Source organism: Giraffa tippelskirchi, chromosome 6, assembly GCF_054371585.1.
Source record: "Giraffa tippelskirchi isolate mGirTip1 chromosome 6, T2T-mGirTip1v1.2.pri, whole genome shotgun sequence".
NCBI lineage: Eukaryota > Metazoa > Chordata > Mammalia > Artiodactyla > Giraffidae > Giraffa > Giraffa tippelskirchi.
This window is the reverse complement of record NC_137280.1, coordinates 98539243-98555769: the sequence shown is the minus strand read 5'-3', so window position 1 is coordinate 98555769 and position 16527 is coordinate 98539243. Positions and strand designations below refer to the sequence as shown.

At 39.3% G+C, this 16527-nt stretch overlaps 1 pseudogene across 1 annotated transcript; it reads left to right on the top strand.

The window, feature by feature from the left end:
- The first annotated feature begins 67 nt into the window (after positions 1-67).
- On the top strand, positions 68-4042 carry LOC145510065 (heterogeneous nuclear ribonucleoprotein A1-like; annotated as a pseudogene). The gene is made up of 2 exons (XR_014056655.1): positions 68-79; positions 2532-4042. The product of XR_014056655.1 is annotated as a heterogeneous nuclear ribonucleoprotein A1-like (transcript).
- Positions 4043-16527: the final 12485 nt, after the last annotated feature.

Genomic DNA, 16527 nt, shown 5'->3' with positions numbered 1-16527 from the left:
GAATACACAAACTGTGGTGTATCATATAATAAAATATTTATCGTAAAAAGAAATGAGCCATCAAGTCATGAAAGGACATGTAGGAATCTAAAATGCATATTGCCAAGTGAAAGAAGCCAATCTCGGAAGGGTATATAATGTATGACTCCAATTACATGACTTTCTAGAAAAGGAGCCAAACCATGAGACAGTAAAAAGATCAGTGATGGTCAAAAGTTCAAGCAGGAAGGAAGAATGAATGAATAGGTGTAGCATGAGGCATTATTAGATTAGGGCTGTTAAACTATTCAATATAATACAGTAATGGTAGGTGCATGTCATTATATATTTGTAAAACCCCACAGAACTGTATAAGACAAAGAGTGAACCCTATAGTAAACTATGAACAGTTATTACAATGTATCAATATTTGCTTATGAACTGTAACAAATGTATCACACTAAGACAGTATCAGTTCAGTTTCTCAGTCCTGTCCAACCCTTTGCAACCCCATGAACCACAGCACACCAGGCCTCCCTGTCCATCACCAACTCCCGGAGTCCACCCAAACCTATGTCCATTGAGTCGGTGATGCCATCTAACCATCTCATCCTCTGTTGTCCCCTTCTCCTCCTGCCCTCAATCTTTCCCAGCATCAGGGTCTTTTCAAATGAGTCAGCTCTTCACATCAGGTGGCCAAAGTATTGGAGTTTCAGCTTCAGCATCAGTCCTTCCAATGAATATTCAGGACTGATTTCCTTTGGGATGGACTGGTTGGATCTCCTTGCAGTCCAAGGGACTCTCAAGAGTCTTCTCCAACACCACAGTTTAAAAGCATCAATTCTTCGGCACTCAGCTTTCTTTATAGTCCATCTCTCACATCCATACATTACTGGAAAAACCATAGCCTTGACTAGATGGACCTTTGTTGACAAAGTAATGTCTCTGCTTTTTTAATATGCTGTCTAGGTTGGTCATAACTTTCCTTCAAAGGAGTAAGTGTCTTTTAATTTCATGGCTGCAGTCACTATCAGCAGTGATTCTGGAGCCCCCAAAAAATAAAGTCTGACACTGTTTCCACATTTTCCCCATCTATTTCCCATGAAGTGATGGGACCAGATGCCATGATCTTAGTTTTCTTAATGTTGAGCTTTAAGCCAACTTTTTCACTCTCCTCTTTCACTTTCATCAAGAGGCTCTTTAGTTCTTCTTCACTTTCTGCCATAAGGGTGGTGTCATCTGCATATCTGAGGTTATTGATATTTCTCCTGGCAATCTTGATTCCAGCTTGTGCTTCCAGCCCAGGGTTTCTCATGATGTACTCTGCATATAAGTTAAATAAGCAGGGTGACAATATACAGCCTCGATGTACTCCTTTTCCTATTTGGAACCAGTCTGTTGTTCCATGTCCAGTTCTAACTGTTGCTTCCTCACCTGCATACAGGTTTCTCAAGAGGCAGGTCAGGTGGTCTGGTATTCTCATCTCTTTCAGAATTTTCCACAGTTTATTGTGATCCACACAATCAAAGGCTTTGGCATAGTCAATGAAGCAGAAATAGATGTTTTTCTGGAACTCTCTTGCTTTGTCGATGACCCAGCGGATGTTGGCAATCTGATCTCTGGTTCCTCTGCCTTTTCTAAAACCAGCTTGAACATCTGGAAGTTCACGGTTCACGTATTGCTGAAGCCTGGCTTGGAGAATTTTAAGCATTACTTTATTAGCGTGTAAGATGAGTGCAATTGTGCGGTAGTTTGAGCATTCTTTGGCATTGCTTTTCTTTGCAACTGGAATGAAAACTGACCTTTTCCAGTCCTGTGGCCACATTAAGGCCAGATGTTAACAACAGCAGAAACTGTGTGTCTGATAAGACCTTCCCTTGTGGCTCAGATGGTAAAGAGTTTGCCTGCAATGCAGGAGACCCAGGTTTGATCCTTAGATCAGGAAGATCCTCTGGAGAAGGAAATGGCAACTCACTCCAGAATTCTTGCCTGGAAAGTCCCATGGACAGAGGAGCCTGGCGGGCCATAGTCCATTGGGTGTGTCTGATGGGGGAAGAAGTGGGAAGACTGTTTTCTCCTCAGTTTTTCTGTTAGCCAAAAATTTATCTGAAAAATTAACTACTGGGCTCCCTGGTGGTCCAGTGATTAAGGGTCCGCCCTGCAATGCAGGGGCACTGGTTCGTCCCTGGTCTGAGAAGATCCCACATGCCTCAGAGCAACTAAGCCTGTATGCCACAATTACTGAGCTCTTAAGCCTGAGAGCTGCAGCTACTGAGCCCATGTGTTGCAACTGCTGAAGCCTGTGTACCCTGGAGCCTATGCTGTGCAACAAGAGAAGCCACTACAATGAGAAGCCCTCACGTTGCAACTAGAAAGTAGCCCCCATTTGCCACAACTAGAGAAAGCCTGTGAGCATTGACAAAGACCCAGCACAGCCAAATAAATAAATAACATTAAAAAGTAATCATGGCCTTTCTGCCCATGGATGCCACCAAAAAAGCATCATTGAAGTCTTCCTCACCGCCACCCCAATGCTGTCATATCAAAATCAGTCTCCCAAAGAGCCTGAACAGCTGCAGAAGCTCTTCATTGGAGGACTGAGCTTTGAAACAACTGTTGAGAGTCTGAGGAGCCATTTTGAGCAATGGGGAATGCTCACAGACTGTGTGGTAATGAGAGATTCAAACACCAAGTGCTCCAGAGGCTTCGGGTTTGTCACATACGCCATGGTGGAGGAGGTGGATGCAGCCATGAATGCAAAGCCACACAAGGTGGACGGAAGAATTGTGGAACCAAAGAAGGCCGTCTCAAGAGAAGATTCTCAAAGACCAGGTGCCCACTTAACTGTGAAAAAGATTTTTGTTGGGGCATTAAAGAAGACACTGAAGAACATCACCTGAGAGATTATTTTGAATAGCATGGGAAAACTGAAGTGACTGAAATCATGACTGACCAAGGCAGTGACAAAAAGAGAGGCTTTGCTTTTGTAACCTTTGATGACCATGACTCCGTAGACAAGACTGTCATTCAGAAATACCACATTGTGAATGGCTACAACTATGAAGTGAAAATAGTCCTGTCTAAGCAAGAGCTGGCTTGTGCTTCATCCAGCCAGAGAGATCGAAGTGGTTCTGGAAGCTTTGGTGGCAGTCGTGGAGGTGGTTTTGGTGGGAATGACAACTCTGGTCATGGAGGAAACTTCAGTGGTCGAGGTGGCTTTGGTGGCAGCCATGGTGGTGGCAGATATGGTGGCAGTGGGGATGGTTATAATGGATTTGGTAATGATAGAAGCAATTTTAGAGGTGGCAGAAGCTACAATGATTTTGGCAATTACAACAATCAATCTTCAAATTTTGGACACACAAAAGGAGGAAACTTTGGAGGCAGAAGTTCTGGCCCCTAGTGTGGTGGAGGCCAATACTTTGCCAAACCACAAAACCAAGGTGGCTATGGTGGTTCCAGCAGCAACGGTAGCTATGGCAGTGGCAGAAGGTTTTAATTACTGCCAGGAAACAAAGTTTAGCAGGAGAGGAGAGCCAGAGAAGTGACAGGGAAGCTACAGGTTACAACAGATTTGTGAACTCAGCCAAGCACAGTGGTGGCAGAGCCTAGCTGCTACAAAGAAGACATGTTTTAGACAACGCTCATGTGTATGGGCAAAAAACTCGAGGACTGTACTTGCGACTAACTGTGTAACAGGTTATTTTAGTTTCTGTTCTGTGCAAAGTGTAAAGCATTCCAACAAACGGTTTTAATGTAGATGTTTTTTTGCACCCATGCTGTTGATTGCTAAATGTAATTGTCTGATCATGATGCTGAATAAATGTCTTTTTTTTTAATGTGCTGTGTAAAGTTAGTCTACTCTGAAGCCATTTTGGTAAACTACCCTAATAGTGTGAAGTTAGAATTCCTTCAAGGTGATGCCAGGTTCCATTTGAAATTTATTTACAACCTGCTTTGGTGGAGAACCTGTTGTCTTCAGAACCTTGGTGTAGTTGAAGTGACAGTTACTGTGTTGTGAACTGGAGCTCACCATTAAAAGAGTCACCCATGCAAAGTCATGGAGGGTTTTTTTTTTTGGTTATTAATGATTGTTGACACATCCTCTGCAATACATCTAAATTGAATTATGGCACCAGATACAGTTATAGATGGGAATGAAGCTTGTGTATCATCCATTATAATGTGTAATCAATAAAAGACTTAATACCCTCAAAAAAAAGTAATCATGACAGTCAATTAAAAAAATGAACTATTAATTTTTTAAAAGTAGAATGATGAAAAATGATACACTATTAAAATACAAATCAAAAGACAGCTGGAATGGCTATATTAATATTAGACAAAATAGATTTCAGAAGAAGAAATATTAAATGGTATAAGAGACATTACATGGAAAAATGGGTAAATTGAGAAGACAATCTTAATTATATGAACACCTAACAAAAAGTTTCAAAACACAAGAAGCAAAAGTTGACAGAATTGAATAGAAACAGACAGGATCCACAATTGTAGTTAGATGTCAACACACGTCAGTAACTAATAGAACAAATAAAATAGGTAAGGATACAGAAAATCTAAACAACACTATCAACCAACTTAACCTAGTTGAAGTGTATAGCACACTCAGCCTAACAACAAAAAAATACATTCTTTTCGAGTGCACATGAAATATTCACCAAGTACACCATAATTCTCTGCCATAAAACAATCCTCAACAAGTTTAAAACCAACATAGTACGAAGTGTGTTCTGCCTGTTTTCCTCTAAGAGTTTTATAGTTTCTGGTCTTACATTTAGATATTTAATCCATTTTGAGTTTGTGTTTGTGTAGTGTTAGAAAGTGTTCTAATTTCATTCTTTTACAGGTGGTTGACCAGTTTTCCCAGCACCACTTGTTAAAGAGATTGTCTTTTCTCCATTGTATATTTTTGCCTCCTTTGTCAAAGATAAGGTGTCCACAGGTGTGTGTATTTCTCTCTGAACCTTCTATTCTGTACCACTGATCTATATTTCTATCTTTGTGCCAGTACCATACTGTCTTGATGACTGCAGCTTTGTAGTATAGTCTGAAGTCAGGAAGGTTGATTCCTCCAGTTCCATTTTTTTTTCTCAAGATTGCTTTGGCTATTTGAGGTTTTTGTGTTTCCATACACATTGTGAAATTATTTGTTCTAGTTCTGTGAAAAATATCATTGGTAGTTTGATAGGGATTGTGTTGACTTTATAGACTGCTTTAGGTAGTATACTCATTTTCACTATACTGATTCTTCCAATCCACGAAAATGGTATATTTTCCCATCTATTTATTTTATCTTTGATTTCTTTCATCAGTGTTGTATAGTTTTCTATATACAAGTCTTTTGTTTCTTAAGTAAATTTATTCCTAAGTATTTTATTCTTTTCATCACAATGGTGAATGGGATTGTTTCCTTAATTTCTCTGTATTTTTCATTGGTAGTATATAAGAATGCAAGGGATTTCTGTGTATTAATTTTATATCCTGAAATTTCACTATATTCATTGATTATCTCGAGTAATTTTCTGGAGGTATCTTTAGGGTTTTCTATATAGAGGGTCATGTCATTTGCAAACAGTGCGAGTTTTACATCTTGTTTTCCAACCTGTTCATTTTATTTCTTTTTCTTCTCTGATTATTGTGACTAGGACTTCCAAAACTATGTTGAATAGTAGTGGTGAGAGTGAGCACCCTTGTCTTGTTCCTGATTTTAGAAGAAATGTTTTCAGTTTTTTGCCATTGAGGATAATGTTTGCTGTGCGTTTGCCATATATGGCTTCTATTATGTTGAGGTATGTTCCTTCCATGCCTGCTTTCTGGAGAGTTTTCATCATAAATGGGTGTTGAATTTTGTCAAAGGCTTTCTCTGCATCTACTGAGATAATCATATTGTTTTTATCTTTCAATTTGTTAATATGGTGTATCACATTGATTGATTTGGGAATATTAACGAATCTTTGCATCCCTAGAATAAAGCCCACTTGGCCATGATGTATGACCTTTTTAATATGTTGTTGGATTCTGTTTGCTAGAATTTTGTGGAGGATATTTGCATCGATGTTCATCAGTGATATTGGCCTGTAATTTTCTTTTTTTGTGGTATCTTTGTCTGGTTTTGGTATTAGAGTGATGGTGGCCTCATAGAATGAGTTTGGGAGTTTACCTTCCTCTGCAATTTTTTGGAAGGGTTTGAGTAGGAAGGCTGTTAGCTCATCTCTAAATTTTTGGTAGAATTCATCTGTGAAGCCATCTGGTCCTGGGCTTTTGCTTGTTGGAATTTTTATTACAATTATTATTTCTGTGCTTGTGATTGGTCTGTTCAGTTTTTCTATTTCTTCCTGGTTCAGTTTTGGAAGGTTATACTTTTCTAAGAAATTTTCCATTTCTTCCAAGTTGTCCATTTTATTGGCATATAGTTGCTTATAGTGATCTCTTATATTCTTTTATATTTCTGTGTTGTCTGTTGTGATTTCTCCATTTTCATTTCTAATTTGATTGACTTGATTCTTCTTTTTTCTTGATGAGTCTGGCTAACAGTTTGTCTACTTTATTTATCTTCTCAAAGAACCAGCTTTTAGTTTTGTTGATCTTTGCTATAGTCTCCTTTGTTTCTTTTACATTTATTTCTGTGATTTTTATGACTTCTTTCCTTTTACTAACTTTGGGGTTGTTCTATTCTTTTTCTAGTTGTTTTAGGTGTAAAGTTAGGTTGTTTATTTGATGTTTCTCTTGTTTCTTGAGGTAGGCTTGTATTGCTATGACCCTCCCTCTTAGCACTGCTTTTATTGAATCCTATGGGATTTGGGTTGTCGTGTTTTCATTTTCATTTGTTTCTATGCACATTTTGATTTCCTTTTTGATTTCTTCCATGATCTGTTGGTTATTCAGAAGTGTGTTGTTTAGCCTCCATATGTTTGTGTTTTTAATAGTTTTCCCATATTTGATATCTAGTCTTAACACATTGTGATCAAAAAGATGCTTGAAATGACTTCAATTTTTTTTTTAATTTACCAAGGCTAGATTTATGGCCCAAGATGTGATCTATCCTGGAGAATATTCCATGTGCACTTGAGAAAAAGGTGAAATCCATTGCTTTGGGGTGAAATACCCTGTAGATATCAATTAGGTCTAGCTGGTCCATTGTATCATTTAAAGCTTCTGTTTCCTTGCTAATTTTCTGTTTGGTTGATCTATCCATAGGTGTGAGTCAGGTATTAAAATCCCCCACTATCATTGTGTAATGTTAATTTCCCCTTTCATACTCGTTAGCATTTGCCTTAGGTATCGAGGTGCTCCTGTGTTGGGTGCATATATATTTATAATTGCTATCTCTTCTTCTTGGATTGATCCTTTGATCATTATATACTGTCCTTCTTTGTCTCTTATCATTGCCTTTATTTCAAAGTCTATTTTATCTGCTGTGAGTATTGCCACTCCCGCTTTAATTTGGTATCCACTTGCATGAAATATATTTTTCCAGCCCCTCACTTTCAGTCTGTACATGTCCCTAGGTTTGAGGTGGATCTCTTGTAAACAGCATATATAGGGGTCTTGGTTTTTGTATCCATTCGGCCAGTCTTTGTCTTTTGGTTGACTCATTTAACCCACTTACATTTAAGGTAATTATTGATAAGTATGATCCTGTTACCATTTACTTCATTGATTTTGGTTCATTTTTATAAACCTTTTCTGTGTTTCCTGTCAGAGACGATCCTTTAGCATCTGTTGAAGAGCTGGTTTGGTGGTGCTGAATTCTCTCAGTTTTTGCTTGTCTGAAAAGCTTTTAATTTCTCCTTCATATCTGAATGTGATCCTTGCTAGATAGAGTAATCTTGGTTATAGGTTTTTCTCTTTCATCACTTTAAGTATGTCCTGCTGTTCCCTTCTGGCCTGAAGAGTTTCTATTGAAAGATAAGCTGTTATCCTTATGGGGATCCCCTTGTGTGTTATTTGTTGCTTTCCCCCTGCTGCTTTTAATATTTGCTCTTTGTGCTTAGTTTTTGTTAGTTTGATCAATATGTGTCTTGGGGTATTTCGCCTTGGTTTTATCCTGTTTGGGACTCTCTGGGTTTCTTGGGCTTGGGTGGCTATTTCCTTCCTCATTTTAGGGGAAGTTTTCAACTATTACATCCTTAAGTATTTTCTAATGCCCTTTCTGTCTTCTTCTTCTGAGAAACCTATGATTTGAATGTTGGGGCATTTAACATTGTCTCAGAGGTCTCTGAGGTTGTCCTCATTTCTTTTAATTATTTTTTTCTTTTTCCTCTCTGCTTCATTTACTTCAATAACTATTTTTAAAAGTGGTTCACATAAAAAAAATCCTTTAAAAAGTCTTATTAAATTTTTTGCATGATACAGCCAAAGCAGTGCTTACAAGGGAATGTTTGTAATTAAATGTTTACATTAGAATAGAAGAAGTTTCCCAGTCTAACCTCTGTGAGAGTGTGGAAAAAGGATAAACTAAATGCAAAGCAAGCAGAGGGAAGGAAAATATTTGGTAAGGGCAGAAATCAATGAAACTAGAAATAGAAACAATAGAGAAAACCCATGAAACCAAAAGTTAATTCTTCAAAAGATCAATAAAACACAAACTTTTACTCAGACTGATACTGAAAACAAGAAGACACAAATTGGAGGTGGTCCTAAGATGGTGGAGGAATAGGACGGGGAGACAACTTTCTCTCCCACAAGTTCACCAAAAGAACATTTAGACGCTGAGCAAATTCTACTAAACAACTTGTGAATGCTGGCAGAGGACATAAGACACACAGAAAGGCAGATCATAGTCTTTGAAAGGACGTAGGACAAAATATAAAAGATAAAAAGAGAGACAAAAGAGGTAGGGATGGAGATCCGTCCCGGGAAGGGAGTCTTAAAAAAGAGAGACGTTTCCAAACACCAGGAAACACTCTCTCCGGCGGGTCGGTGGTGAGCCTTGGAATCGCAAAGGGCAAAAAAACCGGGAGGAAAAATAAATAAATTATTAAACCCCGCGGTTTACGTACCTAGCAACAATTCCCAGCGGGCGCGGGCACGCGGCCCAGACGCATGCTTCCCCAACTAGCAAGCGGAGACCAAGCAGGGAGGGGCGGGCCGCATTGCTTTGGGTTAGGACTGAGCCTGAATGCCTCGCGGGCAATCTGAGGGAACTAGATTGAGACAGCAACCTAGACCATGGGATAGCTTTCCCGTGAAAAGCCCTAACCTAAGACACTGCCAGGCCGGCTCACAGAACAAAGGACTGAGCAGAGTAAACCAGCCACAGACCAGCCCATCCCCAGCAGGAGACAGGAAGGGGAGGGCAGCGAGAGCCGGAAGGGTGGAATCGTGGCCCCAGAGAGGCATTCTATACCAAACTGCAACAGATCTCGCTGCTAACCAGGACTGCTTGGAACTCTGGAGGATCAACACCCGCCGAGAGGGTCGCAGCCAGAGATCAGCTCCCCAGGGGAGAGCACGGCACACCTGGGAAGCTGCATCCGTTGTACCCCCAGAAAACTGAGCGGCTGGGCTGGGGGAAGGGAAAAAGGTGCAGCCCCCGACCGCGCTAGCCAAAAACCTGGTCACTGGAGCTGCTCGGACCTGGGAAGGGCACAAAACCCAGGCTTAACCAAGTCTGCGCCTTTGTGAAGTACCCAGGAACCAGAACCTGAGCAGCTTAGACCTGGGAAATACAGGCAACCCCAGGGGCTGCTTCAGCCAGTTCCCGGCAGTGCAACCTAGAGCCTGAGCAGCGTACTCTGGGAAAGCACACACGCCATGAGCAGGGCAAACCCAGAGTGGTCGAAACATTGTGAGCACATGCCAGTGAGATTTGTTTGCTGTGTTCCTCCCTCCCCACAGCATGACTGAACAAGTGAGACTAAAAAAAAAAAGTGACCACTACCACCCCCCTTGTGTCAGGGTGGAAGTTAGACACTGAAGAGACCAGCAAACAGAAGAAGCTAAAAGAAACAGAAGGAATCGCTTTGGAAGTGACAGATGCAACAGATTAAAACCCTGTAATTAGCACCGACTACATAGGGAGGGGCCTAGAGACCTTGAGAACTACAAGCTGGACCAAGGAACTATCCAAAAATGAACTGACCCCACACAGTCCATAACAGCTCCAGAGAAAGTCCGAGATATATTTTTACTAGTTTCATTTTTTAAATTTTTAAAACTTTTTAAAATTATTTTTTTGTTAATTCTTTTTTAATTTTATTTTCTTATTTTTATTTTTAAGTCCCCTATTACTCCTTCAATTTTCATTTTTATAACCTACTATAATCTTGCAAAAAAAAAGACTTTTTATTTTTTTTCTTTATGACATTATTTTTAAAGTAAACTTCATATATATATTTTATAGTTTTTGTGACTTTGGTGGGGTTTTATTTTTTCTTTCTTTCTCTTTTTTTTCTTCTTTTCTTTCTCCTTTTTTAATATGGTATTTTTGAGAACCTAACCTCTACTCTAGATTTTTAATCTTTGCTTTTCAGTATTATCAACTTTGTAAGAACCCAATCTTCAGCACCCATTTTTACTTGGGAACAAGATCACTGGCTTGATTGCTCTCTCCCCCTTTTAGCTCTCCTTTTTCTCCACCAAGTTGCCTCCATCTCCCCACTCCCCCTTTTCTTCTCTACCCAACTCTGTGAATTTCTTTGTGTGTTCTGGGCTGTGGAGAACACTTAGAGAACTGATTACTGGCTGGATCTGTCTCTCCTCTTCTGAGTCCCCCTTTTCTCCTCCAGGCCACCTCTGTCTCCTTCCTCCCTCTTCTCTTCCCTGTGTAACTCCACGAACACTTCTGAGAGATCCAGACGGTGGAGAGCACATAGGGAAGTGATTACTGGCTAGCTTGCTCTCTCCCCTTTTTATTCCCCCCTTCTCCTCCTGGCCACCTCTATCTCCCTCCTCCCTCTTCTCTTCTCCATGTAACTCTGTGAACCTCTCCGGGTGTCCCTCACTGCGGAGAAACCCTTCCTCATTAACCTAGATGTTTTATCATTGGTGCTGTATAGACGGAGAAGTCTTGAGGCTACTGTAAGAATAAGACTGAAAACCAGAGACAGGAGACATAAGTCCAAATCTTGAGAACACCAGAGAACTCCTGAATCCAGGAAGCATTAAACGAGAGGAGCTCATCAAACACCTCCATACCTACACTAAAACCAAGCACCACCCAAGGGCCAACAAGTCCCAGAGTAAGATATACCACGCAAATTCTCCAGCAACACAGGAACATAGCCCTGAACTTCAACATACAGGCTGCTCAAAGTCACACCAAACCCACTGACATCTCAAAACTCATTACTGGACACTTCATTGCACTCCAGAGAGAAGAAATCAAGCTCCACCCAACAGAACACTGACACAAGCTTCCCCAACCAGGAAACCTTGACAAGCCACCCGTCTAACCCCACCCACAGTGAGGAACCTCCACAATAAAGACAAACCACAAACTGCCAGAAAACAGGCGACCCCAAACACAGCAATATAAACAAGATGAAAAGGCAGAGAAATACCCAGCAGATAAAAGAACAGGATAAATGCCCTCCAAATCAAACAAAAGAGGAAGAGATAGGGAATCTACCTGATAAAGAATTCCAAATAATGATAGTGAAAATGATCCAAAATCTGGAAAACAAATTGGAGTTACAGATAAATAACCTGGAGACAAGGATCGAGAAGATGCAAGAAAGGTTTAACAAGGACTTAGAAGAAATAAAAAAGTAATTATATAATGAATAATGCAATAAATGAGATCAAAAACACTCTGGAGGGAACCAACAGTAGAATAACAGAGGCAGAAGATAGGATAAGTGAGATAGAAGATAGAATGATAGAAATAAATGAAACAGAGAGGAAAAAAGAAAAAAGAATTAAAATAAATGAGGAAAACCTCAGAGACCTCTGGGAAAATGTTAAACGCACCAACATATGAATCATAGGAGTCCCAGAAGAAGACAAAAAGAAAGACCATGAGAAAATACTGGAGGAGATAATAGTTGAAAACTTCCCTAAAGTGGGGAAGGAAATAATCACCCAAGTCCAAGAAACCCATAGAGTCCCAAACAGGATAAACCCAAGACAAAACACCCCAAGACACATAATAATCAAATTAGCAAACATCAAACACAAAGAACAAATATTAAAAGCAGCAAGGGAAAAACAACAAATAACACACAAGGGGATTCCCATAAGGATAACAGCTGATCTTTCAATAGAAACTCTTCAGGCCAGAAGGGAATGGCAGGACATACTTAAAGTGATGAAAGAAAATAATCTACAGCACAGATTACTGTATCCTGCAAGAATCTCATCACATACGAAGGAGAAATCAAAATCTTTACAGACAAGCAAAAGCTCAGAGAATTCAGCACCATCAAACCAGCTCTCCAACAAATGCTAAAGGATCTTCTCTAGACAGGAAACACAGAAAGGGTGTATAATCTCGAACCCAAAACAATAAAGTGAATGGCAACGGGATCATACTTATCAATAATTATCTTAAATGTAAATAGGTTGAATGCCCCAAAGACAAAGAATGGCTGAATGGATACAAAAACAAAACCCCTATATATGTTGTTTACAAGAGACCCACCTCAAAACAAGGGACACATACAGACTGAAAGTGAAGGGCTGGAAAAAGATATTTCATGCAAATAGAGACCAAAAGAAAGCAGGAGTAGCAATACTCATATCAGATAAAATAGACTTTAAAACAAAGGCAGTGAATAGAGACAAAGATAGACACTACATAATGATCAAAGGATCAATCCAAGAAGAAGATATAACAATTATAAATATATATGCACCCAACATAGGAGCACCACAATATGTAAGGCTGCTACTGCTGCTGCTAAGTCGCTTCAGTCGTGTCCAACTCTGTGCGACCCCATAGACGGCAGCCCACCGGGCTCCCCCGTCCCTGGGATTCTCCAGGCAAGAATACTGGAGTGGGCTGCTATTTCCTTCTCCAATGCATGAAAGTGAAAAGTGAAAGTGAAGCTGCTCAGTCGTGTCCGACCCCTAGCAACCCCATAGACTGCAGCCTACTAGGCTCCTCCGTCCATGGGATTTTCCAGGCAAGAGTACTGGAGTGGGGTGCCATTGCCTTCTAAGATATGTAAGGCAAGTGCTAACAAATATGAAAGGGGAAATTAACAATAACACAATAATAGTGGGAGACTTTTAATACCCCACTCACATCTATGGACAGATCAACTAAACAGAAAATTAACAAGGAAACACAAACTTTAAATGATACAATAGACCAGTTAGACTTAATTGATATCTATAGGACATTTCACCCCGAAACAATGAATTTCACCTTTTTCTCAAGTGCACATGGAACCTTCTCCAGAATAGATCACATCCTGGGCCATAAATCTAGTCTTGGTAAATTAAAAAAAAAATTGAAATCATTCCAAGCATCTTTTCGGACCACAATGCAGTAAAATTAGATGTCAATTACAGGAGAAAAACAATTAAAAACTCCAACATATGGAGGCTGAACAACACACTGCTGAATGACCAACAAATCACAGAAGAAATCAAAATATGCATAGAAATGAACGAAAATGAAAACACAACAACTCAAAACCTATGGGACACGGTAAAAGCTGTGCTAAGAGGAAGATTCATAGCAATACAGGCTCACCTCAAGAAACAAGAAAAAAGCCAAATAAATAACCTAACTCTACACCTAAAGCAACTAGGAAAGGAAGAAATGAGGAACCCCAGGGTTAGTAGAAGGAAAGAAATCTTAAAAATTAGGGCAGAAATAAATGCAAAAGAAACAAAAGAGACCATAGCAAAAATCAACAAAGCCAAAAGCTGGTTCTTTGAGAAGGTAAATAAAATTGACAAGCCATTAGCCAGACTCATCAAGAAACAAAGGGACAAGAATCAAATCAACAAAATTAGAAATGAAAACGGAGAGATCACAACAGACAACACAGAAATACAAAGGATCATAAGAGACTATTATCAGCAACTATATGCAAATAAAATGAACAACTTGGAAGAAATGGATAAATTCTTAGAAAAGTACGACTTCCCAAAACTGAACCAGGAAGAAATAGAAAATCTCAACAGACCCATCACAAGCACAGAAATTGAAACTGTAATCAGAAATCTTCCAGCAAACAAAAGCCCAGGACCAGACTGCTTCACAGCAGAATTCTAACAAAAATTTAGAGAAGAGCTAACATCTATCCTACTCAAACTCTTCCAGAAAATTGCAGAGGAAGGTAAACTTCCAAACTCATTCTATGAGGCCACCATCACCCTAATACCAAAACCTGACAAAGATGCCACAAAAAAAGAAAACTACAGGCCAATATCACTGATGAACACAGATGCAAAAATCCTTAACAAAATCCTAGCAAACAGAATCCAACAACATATTAAAAAGATCGTGCATCATGACCAAGTGGGCTTTATCCCAGGGATGCAAGGATTCTTCAATATCCGCAAATCAATCAATGTAATACACCACATAAACAAATTGAAAAATAAAAACCATATGATTATTTCAATAGATGCAGAGAAAGCCTTTGACAAAATTCAACATCCATTTATGATAAAAACCCTCCAGAAAGCAGGAATAGAAGGAACATACCTCAACATAATAAAAGCCATATATGACAAACCCACGGCAAACATTATCCTAAATGGGGAAAAACTGAAAGCATTTCCCCTAAAATCAGGAACAAGACAAGGGTGCCCACTCTCACCACTACTATTCAACATAGTTTTGGAAGTTTTGGCCACAGCAATCAGAGCAGAAAAAGAAATAAAAGGAATCCAGATTGGAAAAGAAGAAGTAAAACTCTCACTGTTTGCAGATGACATGATCCTCTACATAGAAAACCCTAAAGACTCCACCAGAAAATTACTAGAGCTAATCAACGAATATAGTAAAGTTGCAGGGTATAAAATTAACACACAGAAATCCCTTGCATTCCTATATACCAACAACAAGAAAACAGAAAGAGAAATTAAGGAAACAATTCCTTTCACTATCGCAATGAAAAGAATAAAATACTTAGGAATATATCTACCTAAAGAAACAAAAGACTTCTATATAGAAAACTATAAAACACTGGTGAAAGAAATCAAAGATGACACAAATGGATGGAGAAATAGACCGTGTTCATGGATCAGAAGAATCAATATAGTGAAAATGAGTATACTACCCAAAGCAATCTATAGATTCAATGCAATCCCTATCAAGCTTCCAACGGTATTTTTCAGAGAACTAGAACAAATGTCACAATTTGTATGGAAATACACAAAACCTCGAATAGCCAAAGCAATCTTGAAAAAGAAGAATGAAACTGGAGGAATAAACCTGCCTGACTTCAGGCTCTACTACAAAGCCACAGTCATCAAGACAGTATGGTACTGGCACAAAGACAGAAATATAGATCAATGGAACAAAATAGAAAGTCCAGAGATAAATCCACGTACCTATGCACACCTTATCTTTGACAAAGGAGGCAAGAATATACAGTGGAGAAAAGACAATCTCTTTAACAAGTGGTACTGGGAAAACTGGTCAACCACTTGTAAAAGAATGAAACTGGAACACTTTCTAACACCATACACAAAAATATACTCAAGATGGATTAAAGAGCTAAACGTAAGACCAGAAACTATAAAACTCCTAGAGGAAAACATAGGCAAAACACTCTCCGACATAAATCACAGCAGGATCCTCCATGACCCACCTCCCAGAATATTGGAAATAAAAGCAAAAATAAACAAATGGGACCTAATTAAACTTAAAAGATTTTGCACAACAAAGGAAACTATAAGCAAGGTGAAAAGACAGCCCTCAGAATGGGAGAAAATAATAGCAAATGAAGCAACAGACAAACAATTAATCTCAAAAATATACAAGCAACTCCTGCAGCTCAATTCCAGAAAAATAAACCACCCAATCAAAAAGTGGGCCAAAGAACTAAACAGACACTTCTCCAAAGACATACACATGGCTAACAAACACATGAAAAGATGCTCGACATCACTCATTATCAGAGAAATGCAAATCAAAACCACAATGAGGTACCATTTCACGCCTGTCAGAATGGCTGCTATCCAAAAGACTATAAGCAATAAATGCTGGAGAGGGTGTGGACAAAAGGGAACCCTCTTACACTGTTGGCGGGAATGCGAACTAGTACAGCCACTATGGAGAACAGTGTGGAGATTCCTCAAAAAACTGGAAATAGAACTGCCATATGACCCAGCAATCACACTGCTTGGCATACACACTGAGGAAACCAGACTTGAAAGAGACACGTGTACCCCAATGTTCATCACAGCACTGTTTATAATAGCCAGGAAATGGAAGCAGCCTAGATGCCCATCAGCAGATGAATGGATAAGGAAGCTGTGGTACATATACACAATGGAATATTACTCAGCCATTAAAAAGAATACATTCGAATCAGTTCTAATGAGGTGGATGAAACTGGAGCCTATTATACAGAGTGAAGTAAGCCAGAAAGAAAAACACCAATACAGTATACTAACACA